Below are 23505 nucleotides of genomic sequence, written 5' to 3' on the forward strand. Positions count from 1 at the left end.
GCTCTGTGAGTCTCGCCTTTCTAGTTCTTGGGTCTCTTGCTTTCTGATGGTTGGACTAGGGTGCAGCTGGGTTAGCCAGTTCCATGCTTCAGCTGGCAAGGCTCACTTCCTGCAAGACATCCCTGAGGAGAAGCCACATGGACCTGATGCAGCCCTGGGTGCTGGAGCAGCCGTGTGGAGACCCCTCCCAGCGCTGAGATGCTTACACATTCACTGACTCAGCTTTCCTCCTGCCATCAGTGTTATAGTGTGTGTTTTGTGAGATGGAGGAGGACTTGGTGGACTGGTGTCGGACATATGGACTAATGTTGGACTTGTGGGCTTGGGCAGCACTGGGTTGGGAATGTTTTCTTGATGTGCACTTAACCTTTATATAAAACTCCCTCCTAGACATGAGTTTCTGTGGATTTTTTTCTCCAAAATACCCAGACTAACACAATAGTAAAAAAAAAAAAAAATCAAGCTTCCTGAGTGGTATGGTAGGGGAGAAACAGGACAGAAGGGAGCTGATATCAAGGAGTTTGATAAGAAAGAAAATGTTTTGAAACTGATTGTGGTAGCAATTATACCATGCTTATTGATGCTATTGAACTGTGGAATGCTATGATACCTGTAAGAGCTCCCAATAAAATGATTTTTTATAAAGAAATTTTATTTGAACAACAACAAAGAACACAGGCTTCAGAGGTAGACCCTTTGGTGTAAATTAATATGACATTGGACATGTCAATATGCTGTCATCTGAAAAATGTCAACAATATTAAGAACCCCTGTTTATAAGTTTTTTATGAGGATTAAATGAGCTGTGATCCAAAGTGTTTGTGGCACAATGCTAGCCACATTGAATGCCCTCAGCTAATGGAAGCTATTAGTATTATGGAAAGTAAAATAAATAAATAAAATTTGTAGGATCTATTTTCTGATAATGTTTATAATATTCAATGAAAGCTCAATCCCACCCATAGTCTACTTGTTTGAAAACACTACTACAGAACAACGAACACCTCCCCACCTCAGGAATATGTCTGACTTTGTCTTTCTTTTTGACATCTAGCCTCTCAACTCCTGTTGGCATTTAAAGAATGGCTCCCCTTGTGAGTACTCACAGATCAGAATTCCTTTTCCATTATAGAAAGGAAAGACGCCAAATAGTTTTTCCTCAGTCTTCCTTACAGTTAGTCAGGAAGATGGTGTGGATTCTTCTACACGGTTTTCACCACTATCCACCACCTAGCTCATACTATGCAATGCCTGGAGCTGCAGCCTCCAGGAGGAAACATTTGGTGAGGATCTTAAATCTCAATTGGGAGGTGGAGTCTCCCCCAACAGTGACAACCTCTGGGTTCCCAGAGCCTAGAACCTGCAGTCACACTAATTCCGACTGGTACAGAGAAGAATGAGGCCTTCCAGTCATAGACCTTGGATTGGAGCTATCTGGTCAACTCTCTTCTATCTCCTCAAGATTCATCTCTCTAGTGTTGAGCACTTCAGGAATGGTACTAAATTGGAAAAGAAGGAAGCCCAGAACATTCGTCTCAGGAGACACATTTCCCCCACTAGAATGCAAAACAAAACCAACCTCACTGCCACTGAGTCAATTCCAACTCATAGAGACCACAGTCATCCTCTTTCTCTCCTGGACAACCCAAGGCACTCTGAACTCACATTCTTTCCCCTGCGATAGATGACAAACTGAGCATTAGCTTCAGGACAACTACCCAGGGCTAAAGAAGCTCTGATACACACCCAGAGATTTCAGAGTCAGCCTTCTGGAAATCATGAAATAGAAATGAAGAAACTTAGGGACATTCACAAAATGCAACCATTATAATTAAGAGCACACTGACTCATGACAACCCCGTGTGTGTTAGAGTTGAATCATGCTTCATAGAGTGTTCAATGACTGATTTTTCAGAAATACCGTACATACTCAAATATAAGCTGACCCGAGTATAAGCCGAGGCACCTAATTATTACCTGGGAAACCAGAAAAACTGATTGACTCAAATATAAGCCTAGGGTGGAAAATGCAGAAGCTATTGGTGAGTTTCAATAATCAAAACAAATGAAAATAAAATTACTAAAAATTGAGACATCAGTGGGGTAATGTATTTAAATATTTATTTTAAATAAAAAACAAATAAAAGGAAAACAAGTCATTCAACATTAGTAAACCAGCACAGTATGTGAATTAACACAGAGACCAGAGGGGAGAGACAGAGCGCAGCTACAAAGACATACTTACCAGTTCAGCTGCCGGCATGAATGAATCACTATGGGTGCTTCTGTGAATTGGAGCCGTACACATCATAGGATGGCTCTGATTGGTTAGATGTGAGTAAACAAACATTCAAAGCCCTGCAGTGTCAGCAGGGCTTTGAATGAGCAGCAGAGAAATGGCAATCACCCAGGAGATAAACGGGCGCTCATCCCGTTACCTTGGGGGGAGGGGGGCAGTGAGATGTTACACCTTGCTGGGGTACCACTGACCCATGTATAAACCAAATCCCAGTTTTTCAGCAAATTTTTTGTGCTGAAAAACTCGGCTTATTTCCGATTATGTCCTGGTATTCTCTGAAGCTCATTAGAAATTTTCTTTTACTTTCAGCTGGACTTGGGTCATAAAATGGGAGCAGTCACAGATGCCCATATCTGGAGCAGTGAAGAAAAGTGTTGACCTACACTGATGCACTATATCAAGGACAAATGTTGGACAAGAAACTGCTGACTGGTCCCGGCAGAAACAGAACCAGGTTTGGGGAAATCTGATCCAGATCACCTAGACAAAATCCCAGCTCAAGGAAATTTAGGAAAGAAGAACACCAAAATCGAGACAAGAAAAGTTGCTCATTCTTTCGTTTCAATCTTATCCATAAATTTCCTAGAAGAGGATGTAGCTGTTTACTGCTGTGCAGGATGGACCCACGATATTAGAAATGCCAAGACAACCCACACAAGGCTCCCCTCCACAAACGTTCCTGCTCAGATTACACCCTTAGCATCTTCCCTGCAGCGCTTCCCGAGTGTCCCAGGAAGCCATCATGAGTTATGCTTATTCACTGGCCCCCAACTGCCACTGTCAATTGTGTTTAAGACCTGAAATTAAGGCTGGGCGCTAAGAGTAGCTGCATCATTCTTATCACAAGTCTCACCACTGGGAGACTTTCAATATGCACGTTTCAAGCTGAGAGAGAGAATATTCACCAGGAATCTTAATTATAGGACACATGTTATCACATATAACCCAGACAACCACACCACCATGTAATTGTTATTGGCCCATGTTACAGAAAAGAATCTAGAGCTTACAGAATTTATGTTGAGTGGCTGACCAGTCATAATAAGTCCATGATTGTTTTTATAATTTAATTTTAACTTTGTATTGTGAATTAGGTGGGGTTTACATTACAGAAAATTTTTTGTATTTAACATATTTTTAATTTAAATCATTTTATTGGGGGCTTGTACATCTCTTATTGCAACCCATCCATCCATCCATTGTGTCAAGCACATTTGTACATTTGTTGCCATCATCATTCTCAAAACATTTGCTTTGCATTTTAGCCCTTGGTATCAGCTCCTCATTTTCTCCTCCCTCCCCACACCCCCTCCTTCACGAACCCTTGATAATTTATAAAGTATTATTATTTTATCATATCTTGGATTTAACAATTTAAACAGCTTAAAAAATGTCCCAAGAGTTGCCCTACCCCTACCCTTTTCCCACCTTCTCCCTCTTGTAGAATATTATGTTCTATTTCACCCTAGTTAACATCACCCTACCCTCCAGCCCATTGCTTTCCTTAGCCTCCCTTTCTTTTCCCCCAGTGGTAAATATCAAAGTTGGTTTCTTTTGTTATGAAAAAAATGTTGTATTGATTTTTCTTTTAAAACAATGGTCTCAGGAAGTATTTTCTTTGTGTGATTGGCTAATATCACTCAGCATACTTTCCTCCAGATCCATCCGAGTCATGAACGGTTCCATCCTTTCACAGTTATTCTTGGGAGATACGGAATATTCCATTCTGTGTACCAAAGTTTATTTATTCTTTTTTCCCCCAGTGGTGGGCATTTAGGTTGTACCCATCTTCTATTATGAATAGTGTTTCAATGAACATGAACGTGAATGATCTGTTCACACATTGCCTCTTAGTTCCTTAGGGTATGTATTGAGTAAAGGAATTACTGCTAGGTCATATGGAATTTCTATTCCCAGTTGTTTGAGGCCGTGACCTTGCAGTCAGCAGCCCAATGGGTAGCTCACTATGCCACCAGGGCTCCTATTGCTAGCCAGGCATAAAATATTCACATGTTCAATATATATGGCAAAAGGCATATGTCAATGAGTAAAGAAGTTCAGTATAAGATTTTCCAAAGCAACACACCAAAGAGAGGCATAGTCTTAAAGGGAAAATTAGTATTGAACATAGTATGAGATTATTTTATGAGATCATAAGAAATCAGACAGTTACTTTAGCCCAGAAACATGATGAAATAACGTAACAGCAGATCATACTAGGAAGGCCTATCATTGGATCTGAAGCAATCTTCTGTCCCAGCCTCCTCAGAACAAGAGCTGTGGCTGCATCCTCAGCCCCAGTGCATGCTCTCAGTCTCCCTGATTGGCTGGTAATGCCGCCCCTGTGGATTGCTCCTGTGCCTTTGTCTTGGATGTGTAGGTTGACTTTTCTCCTTTCTTGTCTCTTCATTGTGGGCGTTGCTGGAGGAAACCTTTTACCTGTCTCTGATTTCTCTCCCTTGCTGTCAGGCACCAACATGAGACTGTCTCAAAATCAACTCTCCTTTACAAGAAAACCAGACCGAACAGAGCACATCAGTTGCAAGCTCGCTGGCATTTCCTTGGAAAACGCCACTGTACACTGGTAGCAACACAGAGAAGGGAGCCTCTGAAACCAATTACTTCTGGCTCATCCAAGAGTCACAAGCAAGGTGCAGCCGATTCCCGTTTGGAAACAGAGAATGGGATCTTTGACCTGATAATTAATAAAGTCACCAAGGGAGATGAGGCCACGCACTACTGTGCCTGCTGGGAGACCACAAGGCCACCGGCCCAGAAAGGACCTGCAAGAAACCCTTCTGTGGATGAACCCTCAGCTCTTTGACGCTTGTCTCACCACAAAAGCCCTTTCATGCTCTGAATCACAGGTCTTCTAGACTGCGAGAACCGGAAAAGACCTCAGGACACAGCCTTCTGCCCCAGAGATAGCAAATGACATGTCCAAAGCAAGTTAGCCCCAGAGGCAGGCCAACACCACTTCTGCATTTCAGATATCCAGTTCAGTATGTTTTTTCTGCCTCTTGTACTTATTGTTAAACTTCTCTTAGCAAAATCTCATTTATTTTATAAGATAAATACGACAACAAAGTCCTGTCTTCATATTCAATGGGCTGTATAACTCGGTCAGCTCTTATAATTTACCACCACACCAAGGAGGTAACACATGGAAAGAAAATAAAGGATAGTAGGAATGTTGCCCGCCCACTGGCCTTCATTACATAACCTTCACTGTGTCCTGACATCTCCTGACATTGGACTGCTGTCCCTGACCCATTTCTGAAACACATGGCCATAGAGGGGATGGGAATGGCCCCTGGATGACTACATTCAGAAACGACCCCACGCCCAGAATGTATGCATAAGGACCTACAAAACCTGGATGAAGAGCCAACTTTCATTGTATTTTCTGTAAACTTGAATTGATTCTAAGTGGATCGCTATGCTCTTCATTTAAAATAGATAGCCCTGACCTACTGTTAGGTAGCTAGCATAGGGAAAGGGGCGTCCATTGCGCATGCTCAGAGGTTTGAGTTCTGGCCAGGAAGAGGTGGTACACCTAGGTGGGCCTTACACCTGGATTGGTCCATCTAAGCCAGGTGAATTTGATTCAGCCTATGGGGTCGAGCAGTATTGTCGACCACCCCTCCCAACAGGCCCCTAAAAAGGCCAGAAGTTTTGCTCTGGGCTCTCTCTCTCTTTCCCAGTGGCTGCTACATGATGTAGCCCAGCTGGGCTGTGGTCCAGAGCGGCCAGGCTGCAGTCCCACAACTGTGCGGCGGACTCTGGCTTGAGTTCCATTTACATTCGGACGTGAAGCTGCTACTATTCTCTATAAACCTACTGGGATCACAAACCAGGCTTCAGCATGAAATCTTTCTCGTGCAGAGCCAAGGACCAAGGTATATCTCTCCCCTGAGATTTCTAACACTACTTTCTTTCAGTGTAACCATTGTTGAGTACACATTTGTCTACCTGCAAGCTCAGCAATTCAATCCCACAAAGAGCTCCATAGGAAAGAAGACGAAGCTGTGTGCTCCAGTAAGGATGGATGGCTTCGGGATCCCTAGCAAGCAGCTCTACTCTGTCCTGTCGGGTCTTTATGACTTGAAAAAAACTCAGTGACAGTGAGTCTTAGGCTCTCTTCAAATAACAAGAACAACAGTAGCAAGAATAACATCTATACCAATACTTTATGGCTATAATTCTCTCTTGTCAAATGCCTGGTAAACAGCACACAAAAAATTGATTTCAATCCTACTCCACCCAAATCCCTACAACCTGCTTTATTTCCCTCCACAAATCATTACCTCATTAAATGACACCATTTTCTAACAATTGACAAGACAAATCTAACTTGTAACATTTAAAAAACGGTTATATCCTATTACCTCTCACACACCTCTCTAAATACACTTAAACTATGCCTTCATCCATTTATATTCCTGTTGGTGGGTAAGTGGGGAGGAGCACCCTCACATCCGGAAGGGGTGCGTGCCCATAATTGCAGGGAACCCAAGGGGAGAAAAAACTCAGTTCTACGTTCCTGGGTAAACACTTTTAAACTAATTTCTACCCAACTCTCAGTGAACGACACCCTGGTCTAAGCAAGATGAGGAGTGTAGATGCTGGCTTTCTGGGGAACATGGCACCCCCATGGGCCACACCAGAAGGACTCAACAACAGGGAAGCTCAACTGAAAGAACTTTCTCTTACCTCCAAAAGACCAGTACCCTCTGGACGTAGGACTGAAATTCCCCGAGAGGAGAGGAAACAAATGGCCCCCACCCTAGGACACCGGAAGTGGTGGTTGTTAGACCTAGCTTAGGAGCCCTTGCTGAAAGGCCTGCAATGAGAGGACACCCAGAAGCACCATCAATTTACTACCTCAATGTCCTCCTGGCCCCCGTATAACATGCATTAATCTGATAGTCAAGGATCCGCCCCTGTAAAGAATGTGTCAGGAAATTTCCCCCAGCACCAACTCCACGCTCAATGTAAACAGAGCTCAATCACTTAAGAATTCAAAACATACAAAGCAACAACGCAGGGATTGCAGTCCGCAGCTGTACTATATTTGCATGAGTTCCTTTTCTCAACAGTACCTTAAACTCTGTGCCACTGGGTACACGGTCAATGCTGTCAGTGGAATCACCTCATACCCCCGGTGATGATTGGTTACAGATGGCCGTGGAGGACAGTGGAAGCCCAAATCCAGCTACGGAGCACCTGGTTTGATTAAGTCTCCAGCAGATTGCCTCTGACCACAGTTAGAGGCACAAACAGCTTTGCTATCAGACAGGTAATTATTGTAAACTTGATTATGGTGGATCGCGCCATGGTATGATACCTGGTCAGTTGACCTTCCTCTTTTTTTTTTAAGATAATTTTATTGGGAGCTCTTATAGCTCTTATAACAATCCATACATCAATTATCTCAAGCATATTTGTACATATGTTGCCATTGTTATTTTCTAAATATTTACTTTCTGTTTGAGCCCTTGGGGTCATCTCCTCTTTATTCCCTCCACCCCATCCCCATGACCTCTTGATAAATGATTATTTTCATATATTATACTGACCACTGTCTCCCTTCCCCCGTGTTTTCTGTTGTTCATCCCTTTCGGATGAGGGGTGGGGTGGGGTGGGGTAGGGTGGGGTGGGGGCCATGTGTCAATCATTGCTATCGCTCCCTCTTACTCCCCTCCTCTCTCCACCTTACCCCTTACCTTCTTGGTATCACCACTCCCATTTCTGTTCCTGAGGGGTTTATCTGACCTGGATTCCATGTGTAGTGAGCTCTTATCTGTACCACTGTACAGGCTCCTGATCTCCCTCTTGACCCAACCTCAATTTGCTCTAAAGTTAAATATTTCTCACTTGTTCCATGACAGGAATTTTCTATGTGAATTATTTTACTACTGCTGGCAGTCCTTTCTTTCTCTTTGCTTTTTATTTATTTGTTTTGTTTAGTTTTTGTGTTTTATTGTTTCTGTTATGTTGCCTAAATTACGGAACCCAGAGGAATGAATACATAGAGACAGTAACTGATGCCATGTTTATCAGGAGGAGAAGACTGGGACTTGAGCAAATAATGAACGCGGGAGGGGGGAGAGTGCACTAGAACTGGTTGTGATGTATAGAAAACTCCTTCTGAAAGCAACTTAACCATGGAAATAAATGATATGTGAATCTTTTATCAAAAAACCCTAGTATTTATATTTCTACTGCTATCCTCTTAATCCTTATTCTCTAGATTGTGCTACTTTAATGACTTTCTCCTTGGTCTCCTTAAATCCACCTTTGCTCCTTCAAAGTCCATTCTTTATCTAAACATCTAATTATATTTCAATAGTATATGTGTATGTGTGTGTATATATTAATACAGACATTTACAACATGTAAGAGGCATCCTAGAGAAACTTCCTCAAATTGAGTTCCTTTGAAATGTTATTTGAATTTTGAGAACAAAAAGAATGCAAACGGGAATGATCAGTGCTGTTGTGGGGGAGGGTGTAAGATTTATGAATAAAATTTTCAGCTAGCCCTTGCTTCTTGAGGAATGAGAGAGATACATTGCTGCGACAGGGTGGAAGGTGAGAGGACATTTAGTATAATTTTCCTGGACTTTTTCTCTTTAATGAAAACTGAAAATTTCTTAATCAGCTCCCATGATGGCCCTATATCCTTTGAGAATACCTTTCAAGATGATGATCCATTTGGAATCCCCCAAAACAATAGCCATTACTTTCTGAGCTGACTTCTCTGCCTTAAATTTCACTGGCCCTGAAGAGCCCCTCGGAAGTCACTGTTTTGAGTGGACTTTTTTTGAAGGCACCCAGTGAGCCTGAACCAAGTGTATCATGGAGCGAGGTTGTCTGCAGCCAGCCGCTGGTCACAGCGATGTGGTTAAACATGGTTTGTCTGGAATACATCTGGAGCTGGAACCTTAGCAGCAATACTTTCTGACGTACCCTCAGTTATGATTATGAAAGATATCTTTAATCTATCAATATACTTTTTAACTTAAAATTCTGCGATGTGTTCTCATTTTATGAAGATTAAAACACAGTATATCCTTTCTGCAACCTATGAAATCCATGGGCGCCACCCCTGCTAACCCATAGACCTCTTCTCACTCTCCACTCACTGCTTTCTTAGCAATTTTAGATAGGTTGGTGTGGTACTTACATAATATGGTGTTAACTTGAGAGTATTAAGAGTGAAGGGGTGGAATTTAACTTGTCAATGAGGTTGTAGTTTGATGGCTTCATTTGGAGGCACGAAGGAGACAACTGTCTCACCAGAGGCCAAATGCACTATCTTGGCTAAAAACATTTGTGTGGATGAGCCACATGGAGCTATGCTGATTGAGGTAGTTAGTTTATTGTGCCAACCTGGCCGATTAACACATTTGGGGTTAATTGAAGGGCAGAGAGATAAATGGCTCAGCGAGCCTTGCCTTTCTAGTTCTCCCGTCTCTTGCTTTCTGGTGGTCGGACCAGGGTGCAGCTGCCTTAGCCAGTTCCCTGCTTCAGCTGGCAAGACTCATGTCCTGCAAGACATTCCTGAAGAGAAGCCGCATGGACCTTCCCCAACCTTCCCCAATGCAGCCTGGGTGCTGGAGCGCTGAGATGCTTCCACATTCACTGATTCCGTTTACCTCCTGCAGTTGGCATCATTGTGTCTGTTTTGTAAGATGGAGGAGGACTTTGTGGATTGGTGTTGGACAACAATGAATTAATGTTGAACTTGTGGGCTTGGGCAGCACTGGGTTGGGATGTTTTCTTGATGTGCATTTCACCTTTATAGAAAACTCTCCCTTATACATGAGTTTCTGTGGACTTGTTTCTCTAAAGTACCCAGACTAATGCAACAAAATTTTCAGTGGACACTTTACAAAATATGTGAACATTCTTTTCTCTTGTACTGAAATTTGACGTTGGGGTTGCTTCAACTTTAACTGCTCAAGTCCAGCTACAAATACAAAGGGGACATTCCTCTGAGCACCTGACATATAAAGAAGAAACAAAAAGAATTTCCTTCATTGCTCATCGATGTTGAAATGACATGGGAGGAACCACAAGCCCAGAGGGAGAACCAAGGACCTGTTCCCAGCAGCGCCCTCCTTCTTTCTGTGGGACCTTGTCATCCAGGAGAACTTGGGTTAGGATGTTTTCTTAGTATATAATTACTCTTTGATATAAAACTCTCTCTTATACATATATGAGTGTCTATGAGTTTGTTTCTCTAGTCAATCCAGACTGAAACAGTAGGGAAGTAGTAAATATCCTTTCCCTATGTTTCATTGATTTTTTTGAAGTATAATTTACAAAGGTGGTTCAGAAAGTTTATGAGAAAATGAAATTAGAGGATAGTGGCATTTTTCTAAGAATTCTTGAAGTCCCTCATGCATAGCATAAAGTCATCCACGGTATGTGTACAATGTAATAATTTCTTGTATGCTTAAACAGCTTGTTGATCACCACCACAATCTACTTGTAGAACATTCCAATAATTTGCGGGAAATCCCCGTCTCCTTCATAGCTTGGGTAACCACTAATCTGACTCTATCTCTAAAATTGCCTTTTCTCCCCATTTTGTATGAATGGAACCACACGTGCCTGACTAATTTCTCACAGTGATTCTGAGGTGGGTAATGGAGTAGGATGTATGTAGCAGTAGTTTATTGCTCTTCATGTCTGAACAATATTCCATTGGTGGATTTTTAAAAATCCATTCAGCAATTGATGAATATTTGAATTATTTCCAGATTTGGGTGGTTAAAAATAATTAATGGTCTATGAACATTGTCTACAAGTCTTGGTAAAGATGCATATTTTCATTTCTCTTGGTGTTGGGTACAGAATTCTAAAGTAGTCCTGTCTTCATGAGTCCCATACCATAACAGAAAGCTAGCAGTTCATATGTTAAGTTAGAATGTGATTTTATCTCTTATAGATTTCAGATTGAATACTCATTTTACTTAAAGGCTGAGAACTGTCTATCCATCGGAAGTGTCTGTAACTTCTTCATGTGTCAGATTTACTATAAAAATTTCTAGAATGTGAAAAATGTCTGAAGTATTATATTGTTTCATCATGACAATCAAAATTTCAGATGAAACATTAGCTAAATTTTCATGCATTCTGAAGGGTTACTAAATTTGGTTGAAGTTGTTCATTAGGCAAATTATCATTCCCAAACCTGAAAAAGTAACACAAAACTCAAGCAGTTCAGTTAAAACTTGAGCTCTCTTCATTTGACTTACCATTTATATGTGGGTTCATTCCTCCCTCACCTTGTGAGGAGTAGAATTTAAATGGCCTCAGTTGATCACCTAAGAATGATAGAGAGGGGGGTGTGTATACATATAGAGGTGGGTTAGAGGTAAATTTACTAATTACTATACAAAAGTTAAGAGTCCTGGTCATGTGGTGGTTATGCACTGGAATGGTATCACAAGGTCAGCAGCTCATACCCACCAGCTACTCCAGGAAAGAAAGACTTGGCTTTCTACTCCTGTCAAGAACTGCAGTCTCAGAAATCCAATGTGGCAGTTAATTCTACTCAGTCAGATATGGTCAATATCAGTCAGAATTGACTTAATGCCTATGAGTTTGGGGTTTTTTATACACAAGCTAAGGTGTTTCCATTCTTTCAGAGGAAAAGTAATTTCTTTGCACCTGACTTTTGTATCAGTGATCCTAATGTGTACCAGGCTCTATTCCAGGCACATTATCTCATTTAAACCTTTAGCAAAACACGAGAAAAGGAAATCGTGGCTCTGAGAAGTATGTGCGTTCAAGGACATGTCACCAGGAGTGAACATGGTCCTTTTGATTCTTCCACGTCTTTTTCTTTACCCTCAGCCTCCTGAGATGTTTTTGTCAGGAGAATACTTTCACAACTCTGGTCAACCTGTTCATGTTATTTGTCTCACCCCTTCTTTCCATAAGAGAATGGAGACCTCGGGTTCCCTTTCACTCCACAACACATCTGATTCATTAGAATTCCTTCTCTCACCAGTCCACCATCCTTTCTACACATGCACTTATCTTCTTAAAGCACACACCGCATCATGCGGTCAAATCTTCACCACGCCCCCCTGATGTATTCTTTATATTTACAACCACTATAAATAGAAAAATTCTTCATGTTCCTAAAATTTTAACACGGGGCATTAGTAATAGTCCAAAACATGACAAACGTAATTGGTGCCACTAAGTTGTACATGTGTAAAATGTTGAATTGGAAGTTGTTATCTATATTCTTATAAAAATAAAAATTGTTCTATTGAGTCAAAATGTCTCCCAATTGCTTTCTTCTCCAAGTTCCTCTGGTCAGTGCATATAATTATTCTCCTAAATGTTATTTTAAAAATTCCATCATTATACATCTTTTTTTATCTTTATATCTTCTTGGAGCCCATTTTTATATGGTATGTGGTAGAGAATTATTTTTGATTTTTGGACAGATAACCAAAAGTTCTAACAATTTTTGAACACTTTATTGTTCTCCAAATTTAAAAATGCCATATCACAGATTCTATTTGTTTCATTATTCTTATGCATACTTCTATGCATTATGTCAGTAGATTTGTAGTGAGTATTGAAATCTGTTAAGCCAAATTTTGCTTCACTGTTATTTCTCAAATATTATTTTTCAAAGATCTTCTTTATAGTATTGAAAGTCATTGTGGTTTCCTTAACCCAATCCTTGCATCATACACCCCCCCCAAAAAAAGAAATGTTATAATTCTAATTGGATTCTGATGGGAATTGCCATAAAAATATATATGAATTTAGGCAAGCTTGGCATCTTTCTGGTATTGATTTTTTTCTTCCATGAATATTGTATGTCTCCCCATTTATTATAGGTTTTATTTTATTCTCATGTGTAAAATCATATGTATCCTTTGTATGGCTTTTATATTTATTCATATTTAATAAAGTACTTTAAAATATATTACTTAATCCTTAAATTTTATTCCTTAGGTATTTCATAGACTTTTGAAATATAAACAACTCCTGATGCTCCTGGTAATTTTCCTCATGGTCCTGAAACAAGAGGAAATGTGGACAAAGTGCCAGTAAGAGCTTGAGTAGGTATCATTCATTTCTATAACTGGTGCAACATATTTAACAGGTCAGTACTAATTTTTAAAATGCAGCTTAGTTAAAATGTGTGTGTGTGTGTGTTTATATAGCCCCTTCACACAAAATGTTTCTCTAGTCCTCTTATCCTCCCCAGTTTCCTACTGGAAACTATGTGTCACTGTGCCTGGAGTGTGACCCAGAATAACTGTATTCATTCCCTCATCTGTAGCAGCAGCGAAAGTGTCTGCTCATTATCTTTTAAAATTATTATTAGTCGGGGTTTTATATATACATATATCATGTCACTCCATGGTTCAGTCACGTGGAGTAGAATTGTACCATTGCTACCACAGCCAGTTTCCAAACACTCTTTTTCTACATGGACTCCTTGATCTCATCTCCCTTGTATCCCAACACCATCACTGTGTCCCACTGCCTCTGAACCCCTTCTTGCACTTGTTGTCCCTGTAGTTTCATCAATCCTGAGTTTTGTACACCAAAAAATGTAAAAGCATGTACATGAACGAGATGAATCTGGTGGCTCTGGGGATCATTGAGGTCTGCCTTCTCGGCCTCTCTGGATGCTTTATATGGATCCAGGGGAATGTCAACAGATACCTGCAATTAGAATTTCCCACAAATAAGTGGAAGAGGTTTAGTAACAACCTGCAGTATGCAGACAACACAATCTTGCTTGCTGAAAGTGAGGACGAATTGAAGCACTTGCTGATGAAGATCAAGGATTGTAGCCTTCGTTATGGATTATGATTCAGTGCAAGGAAGACCAATCCTCATAGCTGGACCAACCAGTAACATCAAGACCAATGGAGAAAAAATTCAATTTGTCAAAGATTTTTGTCTTACTTGGATCCACAATCAATATTCAGGGAAGTAACAATCAAGAGATCAAGAGACACATTGCATTAAGTAAATCTGCGGCACAAGATCTCCTTAGAGTATTGAAGAGCAAGGATGATTCTCTGAGAACTTAGGTGTGCTTGACCCAAGCCATGTATTCTCCATCGCATCATATGCATGTGAATGTTGGGCATTGAATCAGGGAGACTTTAGAAGAATAGATGTATTTGAATAATGTTGAAAGTACCTTAGACTGCTAAAAACACAAACTGATCTGTCTTGGAAGAAGTAAGGCCAAAGAGCTCTTTCGAGGGAAGGATGGCAAGACTTCATCTTATATATTTTGGACAAATTTGAGGAGAAGCCAGTCCCTGGTGAAGGACATCTCGTTTGGTAAAGTGGAGGGGTGGCCAAAAAGAGGAAGGCCCTTGACCAGATGGGTTACCACAGTGGCTGTCTCAATGGACCCTGGCATAGGAACGATGGCGAGGATGATGCAGGACGGTGCAGTGTTTGTTCTTTTGTGCGCAGGGTCGCTATGGGTAGGAGCCGACTTGATGGCACTCAGCATCAATAGAAGAGCACTACAGAACAGCCTTGAAAAGGCGTCTTCTTTCAACATATATGAGAGGTGGGTTCCCCCATAATGTTTCTAGCTGAATCAAGGAGTTCATTCTTTTATAGAAGGTAGCATGCTTCAAGCTCCTCTGTTGTTCATGAAAAAGCGGTCATCTCAGCACTTACTCCATCCTTTGGCACTTTTCTGGTGGCGAATGTTGGCAAAACATAAAGGTGCTTAATTGAAAGTGGAGAGCTCTCTTCCCTTTCCTCAAGTGAATGTGTAGAGGTGTATTTGCATTTTCAGTTGCCAGAAACTTCCTCCCCACAGAAACCCATTCCTAAATCGTCAGCCCAGCTGCATGGCATCCGTGAGAACAGAAGGGGCCTTCCTTTGATGTTATCTCTGAGCCGTTTCCAACACAATCGTGCACCTGGAAATTTTTCTTTAAGCCTAATTTTCCAAAACTACTTTTGTAAACTCTCTAACTTACAAAAAAAGTTGTTTGGCCGATTGGCCCTGCTCTCTTCTTAAACAAACTTCCCCTTTCCACTTTCTGCTGGGTACTTTTCAATGACCACTGCCTCCGTAGAAAACACATTTGGGACCATTTATTTGAGAAAAGTGTATGAACAATCAGACACCACAAAAGCTATATTCAAATGACGTTAGAAGAACCCAGAAGATCAAGCCACCAAGACAAAACTTTTTAACTGCTGGTCACACCATGTCTTAAAACAGGGCTAGGATTTCTGTAAAAGCTGTAACGAGTGTGACAACCAAGGATGGGTCAAGATATTTGGAGAAGGGACTAAGCTCATAGTAATTTCCTCAGGTAAGTCAGATTTTCCTTTCTTTCCTGTTTTTGCTTCTGGCTTTGAAAACTGACAGATGCTTTCCAGGAAAACGACAAACGACAAGAAGTGAGGATCAAGTGTGTCGTGACTGCCACATTCTTGGCCCAAAATCTGAGCAGTGGTTTTGCAGCTACTAGTTATTGGACATGGAGGGCAGCACAGCTGATCCATCTATTGCTTTGCCCTTCTCTCTGCCTAGGAAGGATGAAACTTTACTTTAAAAATACATAGAAAAAGAATATTTGAGCTAGAAATGAAAATGTTTGAGGAGTCTATCTGTACGCCACAGGTGTAAGTTACTGTTTTAAAATATTTTCTTTGTTGGAGAACTTTTTAAGTGAAAGGCATAAAAATAGTATTCTTTTAATTACTCTTCCTTTATATTTTGGAATAAAGTATGGCATCCTTTCTGTCTAATAATCTGTAAAACCTGTAAGTCTGATTTTGATCTTATTGGTAAAAGTAATTCATAAAAAATGAATTCTCAAGTGACTATAAAGCATCAATATATCCAAGTTCTTAAGACTAGCTCCTCGGAGCATAGACTGAGATCAGTCAGAATTGTGGTCTTGGGTCTCTCGTTACATGGTCTGGGAAAGTGCCAGTTTAATGAAATTTACAAACTCCATAAATCATTTCCGCTCCAAGTCCATGGTTTTACAATCTGGTTTGTTTAATTAATTCCTTCAGTAGACAGCTATTGAAGACCGTGTGTATGCTTGATATTGGAAATGAAAAGACGAAGAAGACAGAGTGACAGTCCTTAAAAACCTACCAACAGAGTAAATGGGTATTCTCGCCATTGCCTTGACTGGGCGCCATACTCTTTTGTCTGTAGCTCATAGAATCGTGGGAAGTCTTGGGCTCAGGAGCTCCTTCCCTCTCATAGTCTGGGTTGCAGCTATTGCTTAAAAGACACCTATATTGTGCTGGGTGGGAAAATGTTGATGGAAATGGCAAAAGACTATCCCATCCAAATCCATAAAATTAGCTATTTAGTTGAGGACCAGACATCATTCTCAAACTATCTGTCCCTTATCTCATTCCTCAACAACCCTTTGCAAGCGTCCTTTAATCCTCAGCTTTCAGCCGAGGAACCTGAAGCTTCGTGAAGTTACTTGTCGCTTACGTGGGCTAGCTCAAGTGACTGGGATAAAGTTCGCATTCCAGGAGAGATTTGTGTACTCTAAAACCCACAGCCTCAGTCATTATGTAATATTGCAAATATTAAGTCATACTTTTAACATATTACACTTTTGAACTATGAGCTTTTAAATAGATTCTTTGACTCTTTAATTAGTAACAGCTCAAAACTGGTGTTCCTACAAATACATGAAAGCGGTGCTTCTACTTCTAATCAAGGCACTAAAATGACAGCCCTCAAACAAAGGTGATCAAAGTCAGATTGAATATGCATTCATGAACTGCTTAACACATAATTCTTAGAGTATTACTACGTAGTGACAAATCACACCGATACCAGTCCACTCGGTTTTCTCTCTGTATAGACAGCAAATGTGCTAGAAACGTTGACGCTGGCTGAAGCATAGGGCTGTCCTACATCACGTAACTAAACTATAACGCAGAGCTGCCTCTGAGTCCATGATTAGGCAGCAGAAGAAATGCCAACGGACCAAGACTCTGTATGAGAAGCACAGGAGTTTAAGTCCTTGCTAGATGCTGTAACGGTGTTTTCAAAGAAAAAGAGCAGGTTTTCAACAAAGAATAACACATTGAGAATTCATACTCTGTACTATCTCCTCTGGGGAAGTTATTCTAGAACCCCTTCAGATGTCCACTCTCTAAGCATACATATCACACAATTCCTGTAACTCATAGAGAATGGGATTTTATTAGCTATCAAAGGTATGATTCCCACGATTTCTCATAGAAAATGAAGCAAATCTTAATTAACTGTAAATTCATTGCACTCCAGGTAAATAAGTGGCTTTTTGAATGAAAAATCTTTAATGAAGTCAGCTTAGGTGATGCCATCAAAATGATTTAAGAAAAAAAAAGGGTAAAATAAGACTCTAATGCATGAGATGCAGAAGGAGAACAGATGTCACGCAAGTGTCACAAGCCGGTGGGGAACCTCCTTCATTACATGTAACTCTCATGCTTGATTATCTGCAAATGTACTGCCACTTTGATTGATCTTTGTCTTTGTTTCATGTTATTTATATAATCATATTTTACATAAATTTATATACAATATATATATGAAATATTGAAATACATTTAAAAGCTATTTAAAAACAATCACAGTGGGATATTTCTTTTCTTTTTTTATTAAATCATGTTATTGGGGGCTCACCCAGCTCTTATCACAATCCATACATTCATCCATTGTGTCAAGCACATTTGTACATTTGTTGCCATCATCATTTTCAAAACATTTTCTTTCTGATTGAGCTCTTGGTATCCTCATGTTTTTCCCTCCTTCACAACCCTCCCTCCCTTATGAGCCCTTGATAATTCATACATTATTATTATTTTTTTCATGTCTTACACTGACCGATGTCTACAGGGAGCTTTCTATAAAGGGTTCTCAGGTAGTGGGTTTGTGGGTGGCAGTTTTCTCAAAGTGTTTGGATCTGGAACAGAGCTCATTGTTACAGGTAAACTTTCTTTTTTTAAAAAACAGCTTTATCATCATATAATTTACAAACTGTACAAGTCAATAGTGCAACCATATTAAGAAGAGTTTCACACTCATTGGACTTTATTTACGTATCGCATTGTCCATTGAAATGTACTCCCATTGGGTATTGTAAAGTGACCAAGGAGACAAGCAATCCAGACGCTACAGAGTAACATCCCCAAACTGACTTTAGAATTTTTCCACTTGGTTCCAGTTTGGTCAAGGATCATGGCAGGGCCGTGACTGGGGGTTGGTAAAGTGCCTAAAGCAGCAGTCTATTGACCTAGGCTGGAGGATACTAACAGAACACATCCTAATAGGGTGGAGACATATATCCTGTGGTACTTCTGAGTTAACAGGTTTGTAAATATGTTTACATGCTTTATTTATTTGATTCCAATAGTTACTGATAAATAGTACATAACCATGAATAAAAATGAAAAGAAAGCTTGTAAAGCTTACCATTTGGTCAAAGGAAAACCATTTGGTGACACAGAGGACAATTAATATAAATTATAAGTTGGTTATATTTTAAATGACAAAATGTGATTTGGTGGTTATACTCAAGAATATTTGTTTATTTCTTTCTAATTTCAGTCCACTAAATTTTCTTAGTCCTCATTAACCTGAAGGATTAATCTGGCATGGATGAGGTAGAATGGCTTATAATAATGCTTCTAGCCTATGAGAGCCACTGTGAAAGGCTTTCAAGAATTTTCACAAAATTGATAAAGGGTTCAGAAATAGGAATGGATTGTATATTTTGGTTTCCCTAGAAGTTGGGATTATATGAGAAAAATTAATTCATGAATTGAAAAGCAATCTTCCATTTCTCTTTTTTTTCTTAATTGGCAATATTGACTACGAATTGTAGCAATCAAATTTAATAATGATGGCCCGGGTATAATGCCCTTAAGAAGTATTTATGGGAGTGTATGTGGCAGGGGAGAGTGTGCGCTTTGACTCTGGCTTATGGCTTCTGGGTATATCACTTCCAGTCCAGCTATTCTTTGACAAGGGAATTTTGATCCATTCGTTATTGGTCTATTAAAAGTATAAACAAAAATCTAGCTTTTTATAAAAAATGAGAAGTACAAAAATAAAGAAAAGTAATCAGCCTTTATCTCTGATAACACATTTATATATTTCCCACTGAATATTTTATCTATGCATACTTCATTTTTAGTTTATAAAATTGGGACCATATCAAATGCATAGCACATCTTTTATTTTAACTTCCTTCTGCTTCATGAACACTTTCTCCAAATGTCTTTAGCATAATTCAGTAAATGAGAAAGTTTTGCACTTCTGAGTTCTATTTGATATGTAAGATGAAGATAATTATCTATCTCAAATGGATATTATGAAAATTTAATGAAATCAAATATTGAAATTACTAACCACAATGGCTGGCACTTGGTGGTGATAAAATTATTCATTCTTTCTCCAAAATGTAAAGGACTATCTACTGGAATGGTTTGTGAACTCAGATCTATAGACAAATTGCTAGCAGTTATGATAGTAATGATTATGAAGATAATTATAATCTGCATCTACAGGATGCTAAATACTTTCTTCTATATCTTGTTTTTTTTGTAGCCTTGCATTGGCATTAGGCTGGTAATGCGTTCAATTGATTTACACTAGTCTCATTGTTGTCAAATCAATAAAAAAACAAACCTTTAAATAATTTGGTTTGTTTAGCCTTAGGATTGATAAGGAAAATGAACCAGGACAGGAGTAGTAGTCTTTTGAACTCAGGAAATCATATTGTCACTGGAAATTAAAGAACCAAAAGAAGTTAAGCAATCTAAAGTTTATGATATGGTTTGAATCATTGTGAGGTTACTCTGGGAAGCTCTTTGGTGGTGGAACCAAACTTGTTATCACGGGTAGGTATTGAAAAGGTGCACTTTTTCTCGGCAAGAGGGGGGAGGAAAGAAAGCACTCACTTGAGATAATAGTAAGAATGTTCAGAAGAATAATGGAGAGATGTGATGAAGTATAGATGTAGAAATTTTAGGAGGATTTGTAAACACATTCTATTTTAAAGGACAGTATCAATAGTGCTATCTATATATTGTAACAGAACTTGGTTTTATACACCTGTGGCTTCTCTTAGGAAATGCTCCAATGTAATGTATGCAATGATAAAGAATTTAATCCTTTGACAATGTTGATTAGTACAGGCCAATTTGAAACTTTTGTTTTTCTGAGAGTCAAATGGTGTTTGAAAAGAGCCTGGCCTTTGGTGTCAGACTGATTGGAGTTCTAAATTCACTACTTACTCTTTTTGTGAATTTGCATAGAGATGTACGAATCAGTTTCCTAAGCCATAAGATGGAACAGCAGTACGGATCCTGCATGGTTGTATGACCACTGAGTGAGATAGTGTGACTGAAGTGTTTGCCAACCCTTACTCAATGCCAGACCAAGGTTGTCCTGATTCAATTGTAAAGGGAGAATTGTATCCACTGTGGAGAATTCTTTATAACAGTTACATAGAGATCCGTTGTACTTTTAAATACTAACTGTAAAGTTATTTACTGTGGCCTCATAGGGGAAAAATGCACAAGGAGATATTTCCCCACTGGACAGGAGAGATAAGATTAAAATGCATTGATTTCTATTGTTCTCCTACCTGCTTTACATTTTAATCTTTATCTTTATTAGTGTTGTCTATAACGCTAGTATTTATCGGCTCTTAGCTGAATAGCAGTTGCATTTGAGCTTTATGCTCATATTCATCATGACATTTTTTGAATTAATAAAAACAAAGGTCAAAGTATTCAACTACTGTGATATAATTAGGAACTTGTCATATGCCTGAAATGCATATTTAAATATGAAGTGACAGTAAGCATTGTCTGACCAAAGGAAAAGGATAAGATAAAAAAGGCACCTTAGATAAATCAGCATAAATAAATAGGGAACACTTGGACAATGTGTAGATTGGAAAAAAAAGTGTTTATAAGTGGAATAGAAAGTTTTGTTGTTTTTAACCTGACTGTTATTCTGTGGCTCATGAAAAAGGCGTTAGTCATGAAAAACACTGTTTATATGCATATTTTAAAATAGTGTTTTCAAAAAATTAAAATGTAATATAGTCATTCCAAATTAGTGCATCAACCATATGTAAACATGTACAAACAATTATTAGACTGAGGAAGTTACAGAAATTTAAGAAGAATTTTTCCATTAAAGGAATGAAACTTAGAGAATTGAAGAGAAGGGAAAGAGTAAATGAAAGTGTGTTACTGAGAACTTACAAGTTCATTTTTTGATCTTCAATTTTAAGAATATAGAGTCTTGAGAAGCGAATTGGATTCCTTAATATGTATAAATTATGCAAATTTATACATTGTGTAAATCACTATGTAAAGAATCTCATTAAATATTAATCATTTTGTATAGCATACAGTTTTTATTAAATGAAAAGAAAGTTGGTAGAAATATATACTGTCTTTCTACTACAACTAATAAACATTTACACTAAATAAGATATATATAATTAAAATAAACACATTTACCCTAATTCTACTTATAGTGATATTCTTTCATTTAAATAAATATTATTTCCTTTTCTAGTCAGAAGGAAAAAATGTTATCCTTAACAAACTGTCAACATTTTATTATTACTATTGTGTTTATTAAACAAATACACAACTAACTCAACAATAATATTAATTAATTATTTGCATTTCAATTGGAAAAAAAATTAGAAATATTTCTATGATTCACAATTTCAATCACTGTGTTAATAATACATTTCTAGCAACTAATATTCCTGACTATTTCAAATTATACATCTTTGTAAGCGAATCATATTTTGTATATTTTGACATTTTACAACAGGGCACTCTAGAACTATAACTTTCCATATTATATACCGGTACATATATTCAGCATTTTGAAATAAAACAATGTGACTTCAGAATAGTTCAATAATTAATGTGGTACATACAAAATCTGGGAGAAATACTGAGTGAAAATATGGATAGGCTGATTTGTGGAGATCATCTCATTGTTGAATTAAATTCATCTTAAAACAATTACCCAAAAATACATTATTGGTGTATTACTTATCATATTTAACATTCCATGCCCTTTGTGAATGGTTTCTAGGGGAAAATATTTTATATAAAATCATTTCTGAGCATATTCAACAAAATCCTTAATAGAAATATTTGAAACACTGTTCTTTGGCTTCTAAATTTAAGACATCATAAATAACTTGGAGATGCAGTTCTAAGATAGTGCTATCAAAAAACCAAGCAGCAATCAATAAATAAAACAATGAATTGCATTGAGTAAATCCATTTCAAAAGATTGTTTTAATCTGCTAAAATGGACAAAAGTCACTTTGAAAAGTAAATTCTACCTGACCCAAACCGGGATCAATTACCCCAATTGCCCCATAAACATACAAAAGTTATACAATAAATAGGGTACACCACAGAATTGAATAATAGTGTAGGCAAAAAATGTTAAATAATATACCATGGGCTTCCAAAAGAGTGAACAAATCTCTTTAGGAAGAAGTACAACAAGAATGTTCCTTAGAAGTGAGGATGTCGAGATTTTGTCTCACGAACTTTTGGACAGGGACCAGACCCTGAGAAGGATATCGTGCTTGGTAAATTAAAGAGTCAATCAAAAGAGGAAGATGTTTAATGAGCTAGATTGATTACAGGGGCTACAATAGGCTCAACCATAGGAAGGATTGTGACTACGGTGCAGGACCGAGTAGTATGTCATTGTGTTGTCAAGAGTCACTATGGGTCAGTATATACTTGACAGCACTGACAACAACAACCTAAGTAGTTCCTATAAAACATTAAACAACAACAACTACAACCTAAGTAGCTCCTATATGAAATTATAAAGTTAGAAAGGTGCTCTGGTGGCGTAGCGGTTACGGGTTAGGCTGCTATCCTGAAGGCTGGCAGTTCGGAAACACCAGCAGCTCTGTAGGAGAGGTACAGGACTTTCTAGTCCCAGTTAGTCTCAAAAACACACAGGGGTGGTGCTATCCTGTGCTAAAGGGTCGTCATGAGTCAGTATTGACTCCATGGCAATGATTTTGTTGTTGTTGTTGTTTATGAAGTTTGAAATTGAATCGAGAAACAGCAGGAACCTCAGCTCTAGGCACAGACTACACATTTAATGCTAAAAAGTCAACTTCCCATGAG

Source organism: Tenrec ecaudatus, chromosome 9 (assembly GCF_050624435.1).
Source record: "Tenrec ecaudatus isolate mTenEca1 chromosome 9, mTenEca1.hap1, whole genome shotgun sequence".
Lineage (NCBI taxonomy): Eukaryota > Metazoa > Chordata > Mammalia > Afrosoricida > Tenrecidae > Tenrec > Tenrec ecaudatus.